Raw genomic sequence first — 15450 nt, 5'->3', positions numbered from 1 at the left:
AAGAAGCTGGCAGAACTGGGAAATGTGATCACCCAGTCGGAACTGTTGAATGCTGGGTTTGGGTTGCAGGCCGGTTGTATGTGTATCAGAGGGGGTGTGTTTCCCTCCCAAAAACCCACCTTCTATCTGACCCCAGTGCCCTCACCTCTCTAGTGGGCTCTTCTGGGAATGTCCTCAGGTGAAAGGGTGACTGAGCACAGAAGACAGGGCTCACACAACAATGGGGTCTATCTTCTGCATTCAACCCCCCCCCCTGCCCAGCAAAAGGGAAAAGAACCCAGAAGGCAGGAGTGGAGGTGCAGCTCCCCACCTCTGACTAAAGCCACCAGGTACCCACTAGGGAGAGGAAGGGTGCAGATGCACAGCTGTGTGGCTCCCACTGCTCCAGGCCAGGGGCTCTGTTTTTCCCCCACCTCCCCATCCCTGCAGCTCCCCATTTCCTGGAACACTGGCCACTAGGGATGAGGGTGGGATCCCCGGGTGGACACCCACCTCCACCCCCCACCCCTGGGGTGCATTTGTGGCACAGCCAGAACAGACTGTGGGGCACAGGAGAAGGCGTAGGCAGAAAGGAAGGGGGAGGCAAGAGGCAAGGGTCGGGGTTCGCGAGGGTGGGGAGGAAGGGTAGAGTGAGGGATGGGGTTTAGGGGGGGAGGTCATGGAGTGCGGGAGCGCAGGTCGGCAACTCTCGTGAACTGCTGGGAGAAGCTGTAGACTGAGACTCCGGGTGTGCGCCCGGAGTCTGTGGGCACAACAGCTCCTCCAGATGACTGCTAGAAGCTCCTTGGGTCCGAGCCAGCAGCGCCATGTTTGAAAAGCAGCATGGGCACGTGGTGGAGTTGCGCACAGCCTCTGCTCCTCCTCAGCCACCACCGCAGACTCAGCGGCCTCCTAACCTGTGGCTCCCACCTCAGCAGCCACTGCCTCTGCGGTGCTCCCTGCACCGGGACCTCAGACTCAGGGCCACCATTGCTGGGCGCCTCCGAGGGGCTGCATGTGGCAATGGGCCTGCCATGCAGGCTCTGCATGTTCTGCGCTCCCACCCAGGACCCACACTATGATCAGAGCAGCCGCCAGCCACTGAAGCCGTTTCCATGGGTGCTAGTGCTTGTGCTCACTCTTCTCCCAGCTCTCTCTGGGCCCCACACTCCTCCTGGGCCACCCTGCCCCTGCTGCACACACACCCCTGCCCCCATGGGCTCCTGGCCATTGCTGCCACCAAAGTGTGCTCCTGGGCCCCGTCCCCTTCTCCCCTGGGCCCGCCCCAAACCCTGGCCACAATTGCAGCCCTGACTGGGCCCTGAGGCTTCTAGACCATGGCAATTGCAGCCTTACCTCAGCTCAGCACCAACGCCCCACCCCCAGTACTGGCCCAGGGATCGAATCTCCCCTCAGCCCCACCGCTGGAGGAGACGCTCTTCCTTCCCCCTCCACTCCACACACCAAGCAGGTGCATGGTGACACTCGTGTGTGTATGTGTGTTTGTGTTTGTGTGTGTGTGTTGGTGATAACCATCTCTCAAGAACTCAGAACATAGCACCCTTTTGAATGTCTCAGCACAAAGCACTCTTCCAAAATCAGCACAAAGCACCCTGTGTAAATCACTCAGCACACAGCTCCCTTTGAAGGACTCACCATGTAGTATGCTGGGTAGAGTACTCAGCACACACCACCCTTTGAATGAGGGAGTCCATAGCTCCCAGTTTAAAGGACTCAGTGCATGTCATGCTTTCAAAAACTCAGCACATAGCACTCTTTCCCAGGGACTCATCACACCCTGTGTTGAAGCACACTGTGTAAAACACCCAGTGCACAGCATCCTTCAAAAAACTCAGCACACAGAATAATTTTGAAGGACTCAACACATACCACACTGTGGAAGCAGTCAGCACACAGCAACCTTTGAAGGACAGTCCAGAGCACCCTGTGTAAAGGACTCGGCATATGGCACTCAAAAAACACCTCATCCCTCTCTTCGCAAGTGCTCAGCAAATAGCAGGACCCTTTGGGATGCATTAGCACACCACACCCTTTGAAGGATTCAGCATACAATATGTTGTGTAATGGACTCAGAATACAGCACCCATTGAAAAACCCAGGACAGCCCACTCTTCTCAAGGACTCAGCACATAGCACCCTTTGGGATGAATTACCAAACAGCACCTTTTTGAGGACTCAGCACAAAACCCCCATGTGGGAAGGACCCAGCAAATAGCACTCTGTGAAGGACTCAGCACATAGCTGTATGTCACAAGTTCAGCTGTCATTAGAATTAAGGTGCTTTCTTCAGTATAACCATTCTTCAGAAACACTGCACAAATCCTACTAGTTCACATTTAGACAGCCTGTGTTTTATGGGGGAAGGTCAGCTGGGGGTCTTGAATTGAAAGCTTGGGAGCCCTGTCTCTGAGCTCTTTGGTTCAATGCTAGAGCTCTACTACATGGAGGCACAGATCCAATTTTGTTTTTTGGGGGTTTTTCTTTCACAGGTCTTATGGTGATAAGTAAGGACAAGTTGGGGTATCCCTGGGCAAAGGTTCTTAGTCAACCTGGAGCTGACCTCTCCCTTGTGTCCCTGGAAAGCTGGGCTTCCTGGAGCTTTCTTGGCCTCGTGTTGAACAGACCTGCTCTGGCATCAGCAATCAGGGTGAGCAAAAGTCAGCATGGCTCTGGTCACTTCCCCAAAATGAACTCTAGAGGATAATGGCATGGGGCCGCATGTTCCTTGTGTAGCCACAAGGCTGCAGGAGTAGCCCACCATAGGGATAGTACTTGGGAGTTGTGTTTACTCTTGCTTCCCTGGGGGCACCAATTATGATTCAAAGCCACCCTGGAGAGGAAAGTCCTTGAGACTCTTACCTACAATTAACCAACCAAAAGCAAGTGGGGCTGTGGCTCAAGTGGCAAAGCACTAGACTTGAGCAAGAAAACTCAGGGATAGAACCTAGGCCCTTAGTCCACACACACACACACACACACACACACACACACACACACACACACATACACACAAACACACACACACACACACATGCACACACCACATGCATGCAAAATCAGAGATTTCTACACTGCAGTCTTTGGATATTTTCTACTTTTTCCACAATAAGCCTGGTGGCTGCTGGCCTAGGTGTTTGGTGCATACAACATCACTTGGCATCTTCAATTTTGGGGGAACAGAATGGCCAGAAGGTCAACCTTCCCCCATCACAGTGCCTTGATTGGGTTATGGTCTATCCAGGCCCTTTGGGGCTCCTTTACAGACTAGCCAAGATTCCTTCAAAAGGCATCACATTCTGGGCACTGGTGGCTCATGCCTGTCATTCTAGTTACTCAGGAAGTTGAGATCTGGAGGATCATGGTGCCAAGCCAGTCTGGGCAGGACAGTGTATGAGACTCTTATTGATGAACCATCAGAAAAAAAAGTGCCATTGTGGCTCAAGTGGTAGAGTGACAGCCTTGAGAAAAAGAGCTCAAGGACAGTGCTCACACCCAACAACAACAAAGAGAGGTAATGCATGCTGTCTTTGGGATTGGCATGGGCCAAATATAATTGGAATTAGTTATAATTGGAATTAATCAAGTCCTCTGAGACAAAGAAGTACCTCCTTTATTCTTGTGCTCCTCAATCTCGTCTCACCCCCTGGCCTTGTCCGTGCTTTGGGTCAGCATTGGTCAGGCTGGATGGGAGGGCTCCAAGAAAGATCCCAGAGCAATCTCCCCACCTCCTTCTGCCCTGCTCACCTGGCTGCTTCTGATCTTTGCCATAGACCTTCTTCCTGGAATCCATCCATGAGGTCATCACCACCAACATAGTGGTGAGTGGTGGGTCTGGCCTAACTAGGGGCAGTCAGAGGTGGGAGTAGGTCTGGGACTAGAAGCTTCCACCTTGGGTGTAGGCTGAGGCCATGGCTGACCTTGATTTCTTCCTGAGCCTTGGAGTGGTGGGGAGACAGTGTAGACTTCACATTGAGTCAGATAAGATTGGAATCTGAAGGACTACTTGTGTGGGGGAGGATGTGGGACTCAGGGGGCCACTCTTGTTGGTACTCTCTTGGGACTCCCCTCTCCCTCTCTCATCCCTCAATGGTAGAAGAGAAACTTCAACTAAGAGTGTGGGAAGAGGGGGCGGAGGAATATTTTGGTGTGAACCAGACTTGTGATTCATATTCATCCTAGCCCTTACTATCTATTTATCTGAGGAATGGCCATATGGGTTTGGGAGCGGGGAGAATCATCCTAGCTGAGAATGTGGCTTAGTGGTAGAGTGTTCACCTAGCATGCCTGAAGCCCTGGGTTCTATTCCACACAGAGAAAGTGGAAGGGGAGGTGGGACTAGCCTTGATCAAAAAGAGCTCAGGGACAGTGGATAGGCATGGGTTCAAGCCCCAAGGCTGGAAGAACAAATCTTTGTTTTTAGGCCTTTTTTTTTTGTTTGAAAACAATTTATTCTTTGTGATAAGCATAACATGGGTCTCTTTCCTGGCCACCAATGGGCCATTAAATGTCCCTTGAGTTTGGGCCAACTCCCTGCAGCCTCTGCCCTACCTACCCCCAGTTTAACCTTCCTGTTTCCTGGCAGATGGAGGCCTGAGAAAAAGCCACTTGGCCACCTACTTCTGGTGGCTGCCAAGGCTTTTGAGAGTCAGTATGTCACATAGAGAGTCATCATCTGCATCAGTCTACAGGAGAAAGTGAGGGAGCACTCCTCCCCTGAGCCTGGGAACTGTGGGCTGATCTAGATGTGGGGCATCTGGGGCAGGACATGGTCCTTAGGGGAGTCCACTAAGGGGTCGGGAACTCTTTCCTCTCCTCTGGCAGTTTCCATGCTGTGTTTAAGTTGCAATTCTTCATAACCTTTCTGCTCCTCCCTCATTTCACCCACCACAGGCCCTGTGGCCTCTGAAGCAGTGTTGGTGGTGGGGGGCTCAGCTTGTGCTGGCATCTGGAGATTGCTGTCTGTGCTTTCCCTTGCGAGAAGTGACAGCAGCTCCCACAGCACTCTCCTCTTCTCCAGCATCGCCTAGGACAGCGAGTGCATGCACTGGGCTTTGTCCCAACACAGCTCATTCAGGACCAACATCTGCTCTTTACACACCATGAGGGACTCGTCGATAGTTCGGATGTTTGCTGACACATGGCTGCACCAATGGGGGAACTCACCTCCTGGACTCTCGAAGTCCATCTCATCAGGCAGGTCATGGACAAAGCAGATTTTCTTTTCAGATGCCCATGTGTCCAGCTTCCCATCCCCACACATACTATGGTGGCAGCTCATGGGGCTGAGGCATTGTGGCTCCAGCTCAGTCTGGCACTGAGCTGCTGGGTCGGCCAAGGGGCGACTGCAGCTGGCCTGCCATTCTTGTGTCAGGAGTTTCCCCCTGTGGATCTCATCCTCCAAGAGAACTCTCAGGGCCATGTCACTCTTGGTCTGGGGAACATCTCCATCCTCTGTGATGGTCACATCGCGATGGGGGGCGGGGGGCAGAGAATCGCCTCCTTATCTTTTGTTTGTACAGGGCTCATGCCTTCACCTTGCACAGGGAAAGCCAGGAAGCTCACCTGGGCCTGCAGGCACTCCTCCTGTGATCTGCTGGCTTCCAGGCACTTGAGAGTGTCCTGCCACTTCGGGGACACCACCTGGTCACTCCAGTTTGCTGAGTCCTTCACTTGCTTCAGCTGCTCCAGCAGCTGGATCTGCCTCTCTAAGTGCTGCTGCAGGGCCTCCTTCTCAGAGCACAGCCGCTCATTGGAAGAGATGTGCCATTCACAGGAGGCTCTGAACTCCTGCACTGTCCCAGGGACTGCTGCTGCTGCTCCTGAGCTGCTTGGCTCTCTCTCTCAACCACTACTACCGATTTTCCTATCTTCTCCTCTGAGCAGTCCTACTGTTCCCGCAGATGTTTCTTCATCTGCTGCTCTGAGTTCAGGATGCTGGCGAGCTCCTCCTTCTTACTGCTCACCCTTTGGAGAGCTTCCCACAGCAGAGCCAGCTTTTCTTCCGGTTGTCCATCCCACACACATGCACATCGTGGGGTCTCAGGGATCTCGTGCTGATCCTAGGCTTTCTCCTCCAGTCTCAGCAGTTGCTCCTGCTGCTCCATGTTCTGAAGACGGAGACTGGCTTTCCAGGACCTGGATGTGAAGTTGTTCCTCCAGGTTTTTCAACTCCATCTCCTTGCTGTAGGCCTGGGCTTGCAGATGCCACTTGGCCTGAGATGGTCCCGCGGGGGGCTGTGGCTTTACCAGCTTACTTCTCAGTTCCTGCAGCTCATTCCCTAGGTCCAACACATGCCTTGACCCTAATTCCTTCTCTTCTGTCAGTTGGTTCAGCCATTGGGTCAGCCGCCATGCCTCCTCCCTCCGTGCGGAACTCTCAATGCACACGACCTACATGAAGGTTTCTCTCTCCAGATTCGCTGTGGTCACCAGCCAGCTCAGGTTGTCCAGTAGTCTCTTTAGTACCCCATGCCCCTCCAGCGCTTGTTGGAACTTGCATATTCTCTTCTTCACGTTGCTCCTCTGTATCCACAGCACTTCCAGCTTCTCCTGCAACTCTGTGTTCACTTGCTCCAGGACATCTTAGCTTCTGGTCTTTTCCTAGAGCTGAAGGGTCACATCATTCAGCTGTTCGAAGAACATTTTGGTCTCCTTCTTTGCAGCAGTGATCACAGAAGCCGCTATCTCCAGCTCTGCCATGGGCAACTCTTTAGCTTGCAGGCAGCTGGTGAGAGCTTTGTGATCCCTTTTTCTGTCATCAGTGGCCTGCTGCACTTGGGCCAGTGCACATTGTAAATCGCTTTCTGCTGAAACCAACCGCTGTATGGGTGCCTTGTGGATCTCTACCTCCATTTTTGGTGCTGCATACAACTGGGCTATCTTCTCCCTCTCTTACTCCCATTGATCCTGTGGGTCTGTCTTTCCCTACTTCAGTGGTTGGATGATGGCACAGAGTACCTGGTTTCTTCTTTCTGTGGTCCAGGGTGGGCACTACATGCGGTAGCACCTCTGTGGATCCTTGGTGTTATTGGGACCCTTGACACTCTGGATCCTGGAGGCTGTGACTGTGTCGAAAGGCAGGGGAGGACCATGGTCCACATCACCTTTGGCCCGACTCTCCATTCAATCTGGCTCCCCAGTGGTGTTTGTCTTGGCGATTCCTCCCTTTTTCGTATTCTTTGTTTTCTTGAATGTTTCAGGTCTGTCGGGAGGATACTGCTGGTGTTCTTGTGGCAGTTTCTTGCCCACAGTTCTCTCATTGAGTCTTATTGTTTCAGACATCTGAGAGCCGGGATGGGAAAGTTGGGCTGGCTACATTCCCAGGCTGTAGGAAATCCTCTCTTCTCCCACTCACCGACTAGGATGTAATTTCCTACTCTATCTTAAAGTCACATGAAGACTCTTGCTCACCACTCAGCCACCTCTACCTTCCTCAACTGCTGGTAGTGGTGTCACCCAACAGAGGGAATCCAGGTGCTACTGGGAAGCATGGAATGTGGGCGTGGAAACTATTCTTGTATCCCATTGGTCAAAAAGAACCATGAAAGAATGGGGGTGTGCCTGGAATGCTTTGATGCAGACATAATGGATGGAGTCAAGATGACAGCATACCCTTTACCAGGAAACTATGTCCAATCCAGTTGGGGACAAGAGGGAGACCTGCTTTATCCAGATGGCTGCACAGATTGTTTTTTATGTCTGTTTGTTGCCAGTCCTGAAACTTGAACTCAGGATCTGGGCACAGTCCATGAGCTGATCTTGCTCAAGATTAGCCCTCTACCACTGAAGCCACACAGCTCTACTTCTGGCTTTGTTGGCATTGAGGTTGGACAGGGGTCTCAAGGACTTCCCTGCCTAGGGGGACTTTGACCATGATCCTCCTATCACAGACTTGTAAGTATCAAGCAGGACTGGTGAGAGCCACTGGTGCCTGGCTAATCATTGTTCTGGATTATGGCTTCCCCAGTAACCTGCAAGCCTTCAGCAATGCAAGGTGAAGTATCCTTTGGAGCCGGATCACTCAGACCGAGATGGCCACCGTGCAAAAGAAGAAAATGAAAAAACACCATCCCACTATTTTTTTCTGTGCATCCCCCCTCATCCCCAGCCCTCACCCCCTACCTCCCCACCCCCCTCCCCCTGCACAAGGCCTGAATTCTAGGATCTCAGGATAGGCTGTGTTTCCAGGGGCTGCACCCCAGCGTATGGTGATGAAAGCTGAGGCACGGTTGCCATGACCTGAGTTCAAGACTGTGTTTGCCAAAAAAAGCAAAAAAAAAAAAAAAAAAAAAAAAAGCTCCCTGGCTTGCAATTAACGCCGTTTCTCCTACCTTTGAATTTGAACTTAAGGCCTGGGTAACTCTGAAGCACTGTGGATGAAGGGGAAGCTCACCATGCTTGAAGACAAGAAAGTAAGGCCTGGTCCCTAGGCCTGAATTCAAGTACCCAACCCGGAAACATTCTATTTATATACATTGTAAAGGTAGGATTTGTACATACGTATAGATGGTCAGTCTATATCCGGTTTGTTTTGGTTATTTATTGTATTTCTGTTTTATTCATTTATTTTCCATTTTTTTATTTTGAAAATACTGTATAGAGGGGTTAGAACTACATGGTCAAGATAATGAGTACGTTTCTTATCAAGCATTATAGCCTACTCCTTTGTTTCCCCTTCCCATCCCTTCCCATCTTCCTCCCAGCCCCCACCCAAAATCCTCCCCGATCTGCCCCCCCTCCGCCCCTGCCACACCAAAGTTGTAAAGTTCGTTTTCGACATAACGACTTGTACATCTCATTGTTGCAATGGGTCCACCTCTATCCCTATTTAAACGATTTGTTTTTCCCCTTCCCTTCCACAAATTATACCTACATCAAATACAGTGAAAGCAGAGGTTATACTGTGTGGAAGGCACATACAAAGCAACAAAAAGTAATCTTATAAATGTGTTAGAAACAATCCCAAGAAATAAAAAAAAACATTTGAGTACATATCTTAGGGCTCATTTCCCTAGCATCACCTTATCTGACCTTTTCTGCTTGACTCAGACATATTCTAGATATTGCAAATAAGGGAAACAATGGGACCTATATTTCTTTGGACCAGGCTTACTTCACTTAGTATAATTTTTTCCAAGCCTTTCCATTTCCTAACAAATGGGGCAATGTCATTTTTTCTGATGGAGGCATAGAATTCCATTGTTTATATATACCACATTTTCTTGATGCATTCATCTACTGAGGGGCATGTGGGTTGGTTCCATATCTTAGCTATAGTAAATAGTGCTGCAATAAACATAGTCGTGCTGGTAGCTTTAGTGTGGTCTTGTTTGTAAACATTTGGGTAAATGTCCAAAAGTGGGATTGCTGGGTCATTGGGGAGATCTATGTAGAGTCTTTTGAGGAACCTCCATAATACTTTCCAAAGTGGTTGAACAAGTTTACACTCCCATCAACAATGCAGTAAAGTTCCCTTCTGTCCACATCCCCTCCAGCATCTGTTGTTATTAAAGTTCTTGATTCTAGCCATTCTAACTGGGGTGAGGTGGTATCTCAATGCTGTTTTGATTTGCATTTCTTTTATGGCTAGGGAGGTTGAGCATTTCTTCACGTGTCGATTGGCCATGCTTCTTTCCTCTTCGGAGAAAATTCTCTTTAAGTTGTTAGCCCACTTTTTTATTGGGCAGTTGTTTCTTTGAGGATTTGTTGTTGGGGGATTTAATTTTTTGCGTTCCAAGTATATTTTAGATATGAGATTTTTTATTGACTGTGATGATACATATTCCATTTATGATATTGATGACAACCCATCACATATTATCTAGATTTTTAGATGTGTTCTCTATCATGTGTGACACCCAGGACTCTCAGGGAAAAGGAAAACAGGTATCACATTCAGCTTCTTTCTCCATGATCCAATTATTGCCAGTGCTGGGATCTGAACTCAGGGCCTGGCAGACCCAATTCAGACCCTGAATGGGTGTGTCAACACGGCAACCTCTAGCCAATGAAGCTGCCAGGGAATTTCCAGACCCTGAGGTTGAGCTACAGGGGTGAACAAAATATCCATACATGGATAGACAGGTGGTAGAACACCAATAAATATATATTTGTACAGAGTGCCAGAGACATCTACCTAGGATTCAATGACATCAACTACATTGCTACTACCTCTTAGGTATTTATTATGCCACCGTTGAAGGAATAGGATCCTTTTCTTGCTTAATAAACCATTCATTAAGATGAATCATCCTCCTAGGATCATTGCATCTAATTTTGGACTAGATTAATACAAGCAGAAACTTTTCATTCAATCATGAGTTTGCTAACATTTCATTGTTATTCCCATGCACAGGAACAAGTATCTTGGGATCTCCCCCAACTGGTAGGTGTCAGTACCAGTATTCAAGCTCAGGGCCTATGCTGCCACATGGGCCTATTTCTTCCCTGATAGCCCCTGAGCCTTCTCCAATGCAAGGTGAAGTACCCTTTGCACCCGTGTAATTCAGACCCAGGATGGTCACCGTGCAAAAGAAGAAAATATAAAAAATTCATCCTGCCACATTTTTTCTGTCAATTTTCTGTCATTTGTTCCTGCAAACGTAAGAGCCTAGGATTCTAGGATCGGCTACGGGCCCATGGGACCCCACCAACCTGAGGTGATCAAAGCTGAGGCAGAGTAGTCATGAACTGAGTTCAATTCCCATGCTTGGCAATAATAGTAATAATAATAATAATAATAATAATAATAATAATAATAACACACCATGGCCCAGAATTCTCACCATTTTTCTGTCACCTCTGACATTCCAACTCAGGTCTGAGAAACTTTGTTGCACTGTGGGTGAAGCTCACCATTCTTGAAGACTACAAGGTCCTAGGACTAGGGCCTGAACTAAAGCCCCAGTACTGGCAAAAATCATATGCTCACCTGCTTTACACATAAGATTTCTCTGTACATAGACATGTGGAATGCATCATGCATTTAGTGTAGTTATTCTTTATATTGTGTGTCTTAGTCATGGATGCATTTTGTATTTTGTTACATTTGATGACAGCTATAACTGTTCTGACATGGATGGCAACTGATTCCCGTGAATATGGAGTTGCCTATACAGCATACTGAATCCTAGCTGAGCCCCAGTACTTTCACAGGACAGAAAACAGGTGCAAGGATTGGCTTCTCACATCAGGACTCATCTAATGGCAGTGCTGGGATCTGACCTCGGGGACTGGCAGGCCCAATAGGCGAATGGGTCAAGGTAAGCACACCAGCCTTTGAGCCACTAAGGGGCTAGGCCATTCCCCGGACCTGAGAATGAGCCCCACAGTGATGGCGACCAGTGATGGAATCCAATCTACCTTGTGACTAATGATTCTTGGATCTTCCCCAATGCCTCCATTTCATGACTGTGATGATTATGGTCATGTTTCATCAACTCTTCATTAAACATAATCAATACCCCATGAGTCTTGCCTATCATTTCCTACTTGCATCAAGCAGGAACTACTTATTCAAGGATGAGATTGATTGCATTCCACGACTCTTCCTAGGTCTGGAAACGAGTGTCCCAGGATCTCCAGCCATTCCCTCATCGTAACAAGGCTGACTGGGATTCGTCTTCAGGGCCTTCACTGTTTGGTTAGCCTGTGGCTCCACAGAAAATCAGCAGGCCTTCAGCCATACCAGGTCATGTTCACTCTGCAGGCAGCCATGTTTGGGCCCAGAATGGTCACCATGCAAAGGAAAATAAACATAAAAGAGCCAGATGGAATTTCCTCTGCTTTTTTTCCCCTCGAAGGTTTTTTTTTTTTCCAGCAAAGCCCAGAGTCCAAGGGTTCGAGGACTGGCTGTGGATCCAAAGTCTGCAACCGAGGATGATCAGAGCTGAGGCAGAGTTGCCACGACTTGAGTTCAAGCCCTGGATCTGGTTAAAAAAATAAAAAATAAAAAACTATGAATGAAGAACCCTAGCTCAGAATTTGTGCCATTTTGATGCTAGAGCTGGGATTTGAACTCAGGTTTGGGTAACTCTGTTGCACTGTGGGGGAAGGTGAAGCTCACTGTCCTTGAAGACTAAAAGGTCAGGCCTGGTACTGGGCCTGATTTGAAGCCCCAGCACTGGACAAGCCCACCTCTTTTAAACCTAGGATCTCTATTTACATATAGGTGTTGTATGCACCTTGTTTTCAGTGTAGTTAATCTTTTTATTTTGTGTCTAATTCATCTATGTATTGTGTATTTCATTGAGTATAGGATGACATATATAACTGTGCTGACATGGATGACAACCTATTCCCATGACTATAGAGTTGCCTATGCTTTCTAGATCCTAGCTGTGACCCAGGACTTGCACAGGATTGGAAAACATCTGCAAGGTTTGGCATCTCACATCAGGATGAACCTTTTGGCAGTGCTGGAAGTTGAACTCAGGGCCTAGCAGAACCAACTGCCAAATGGGTCCACATGAGCACACCAGCCTGTGAGCCACTAAGGAGCTAGACCATACCAGGACCTGAGATGTAGCCCCGAGGTGGGGGTGGAGCACCATATTCACACATTCATAAGCTGAAATTAATATGCTCATAAAGGCCTGTTTGTATAGAGTTAGAAATGTTGTGAGCTGTGTTGGAATCCTATCTTCCATGTGACTACTGATTCTTGGATCTTTCCCAATGCCTCGAGTTCCTGAATATAATTATTATTGTCACACTTCATGCACCCTTAAGATCATTTCCTATGTGAATTATGCATGAACTTCTCAACTCTTCCCTAGGCCTGAATTCAAGTACCAGTACTGAAAAACATAACATTTATAAACATTTTAAATATTTGAGTTATATCTCTATATTCATTTTAAATCGTGTTTGTTGGAGTGATTCATTATATTGTATTATTATTGATTGATTGATCGATTTAGCATTAATTTTATGGACTGTGAGTACACCTATAACATTTATTACATTTGTTCCAATCTATTCCATAGCATGTACCTTTGCAGACATAATATGTATATCATACCTGACACCCAACACTTGCACAGAAAAGGAAAACAGGTGTCACACATGGAATCTTACACCAGAAAGAAGCTTTTGGTAATGATGGGACCTTGACTGAGGGACTAGGAGGCCCAATTCCTGAAGGGGTGAGTGTTAGCACGGCAGTATCTAGCTCATGCAGGTGCCAAGTGGACCCGAAGACCTGGGAACAAGTTTCAGGTTTGGCCAAAATAGCAAAAATATTCTATGCAGATGACCGTATACAAATAAATATAAATTTAGATATTTACATACTGCCAGAAATGTCTATTTAGTATTCAATGACACATACTACGCTCCTATGGATTCTCAGGTCTTTAGTGAGGGCTCCATTTAATCAATAGTATTCTTTTAGTGCATAATAAATTATGAATTAAAATTAGTCGGTGTCCTGTGATTATTGGGTCTAATTTTCTGCTAGACTGATTGATGAACTACTCATCCAACCATGACATTGTTCACATTCCTCTGGTGCTCCTATGGACAGGCAATACTTTCTTAGGCTCCCCAGCACTTTGGAAGTGGCATGACCTGGATTCAAACTAAGGACCTAGGTGTTCAGGTTGGCCTATGGCTTCGCTGACAGCCTGCCAGCCTTCAGCAGTGCCAGGTAACCTACAGGTTGCAGCCGTGTAATTTGGACCCGGGATGGTCACTATGCAAAGAAGGAAAACCAAGAAACCACCGACCATCCACAGATCATGGTTTTTTTAGGTGCTGTTTTCATTTTGTTTTCCTGTCAGCCCCAGAGGCATACCATCCCATGATCGGCTGTGGGTCCAGAGGCTGCACCATCCCAGACTAGGGTGATGGAAGCTTAATAAACTATCAATTAAAATCAATCAGCATCCTAGGATTATTACATCCACTTTTAGACTCGACTGATGCACGAACTACTCTTTCAATCAGTATTTCTATGCATAGGAATGAGTCTCTTGTGATGTCCTGCCATTGGTAGGTGTCAGGACTTAGATTTTTAACCCAGTGCCTATGTTGGCAGGTTTCGCCTATGGCTTCCCTGATGGCCCACCAGCCTTCAGCAATAGCAGTATAGCTCCACTTTGCAGCCGTTTCATTCAGACTCAGGAAGGTCACCCTGCAAAGAAAAAAGTAACGTAAAACCACCAGTCCTCTGCAGCTCACCACTTTTTCTGCTGTCCCACTTTTTTTTTCTTCCTGCAAGCTCTCTGGTCCTAGGATCCCAAGATTGACTATGGGTGAGAGGCTGCAGCCCAGTGTAAGGCAATCGAAGCAGAGGTAAAGTTGCCATGGCCTGAGTTCAAGCTCAATGGATGGCAAAAAGAAAAAGAATAAATAAAAAAATTAATTAATTATTTAACTAAATTCAAAAACATCCCCCTGGTTTGGAATTTCTGCCAGTTTTCTTTCCTAGCCTGGGATTTGAACTCAGGATCTTGGTAAATCTGTAGAAATGTGAGGGAAGGTGCAAAGTTTCTTATACTTGAGTTCAAATCTTGTGCCAAGCCAAAAACAAAAACTTAAGTCACTGACCTCAGCTGGGGGTTTGGGGGATAGCTGTGGAGGTGGGAGGGAAGGGATGGCAAGGGGAAAACAAAGGAGGAGGCAACAATGCTCAGTAGTAAATGTACTAATTACTTTGCTCATGTAACTGTAACCCCTCTATACAACATTTTTACAACAAAAAATGTACAAAAAAGGAAACAATTTAGAGCTCGGAGAAGCACTTTGCAGGTAAGGGAAGGATGTCTCAATAGATATACAAAATTATACACTGCTGTTTTTAAAATGATCTGTATGGAACTGAATAAAAATAACGCTTTCATTAAAAATAATTAAGTCACAGTATTGGAACTGGGGCTAGTATTTCTGCCACTGCTGTTATTTGATCTCACCATCCGGGTAACTATTTTGCATCATAGGTGAAGGGGAAGCTCACTGTCCTTGAGGAAAAGAAATTCAGGGTAGAGTTCCTAGTGCTTGGGAAGTAATATTTATGTACATGTGTAATATATGTTATGTATTATATGTGTATGTTTAATACAAGCTATGATTTTTTAATTATTGAATTTGTATTTCTGTATTTCTATATTTTATTCATTTACATATTGTTTATTGTATTAGTATTATTATACACATAATATTTATTACATTTTTCACATCTATTATAGAATTATACACAATAATTTAGGACATTGACTCATTTTTCATTAATACATTATTAAGTGTTGAAACATGATACATAATTAAATGGAGGCATTTGTCACAGGCTTCACAAGTTTAAAGTCTTTCCCAAATATGATATTTGTCTTGTTTATCTTTAACACCTTCCTATAGGAATTTCTTTAGATGATTTATACTCAGAAGCTGTTCCTTGAGGATAGGCAAGTTGAGGGATAATATTGTAAGGGTGGGACTGGGAATGTGGCTTAG

This window comes from Dipodomys merriami, unplaced genomic scaffold (assembly GCF_024711535.1).
Source record: "Dipodomys merriami isolate MVZ:Mamm:240054 unplaced genomic scaffold, mDipMer1.0.p SCAF_227, whole genome shotgun sequence".
In the NCBI taxonomy this organism is placed as follows: domain Eukaryota; kingdom Metazoa; phylum Chordata; class Mammalia; order Rodentia; family Heteromyidae; genus Dipodomys; species Dipodomys merriami.
This window is presented reverse-complemented; position numbering follows the sequence as displayed.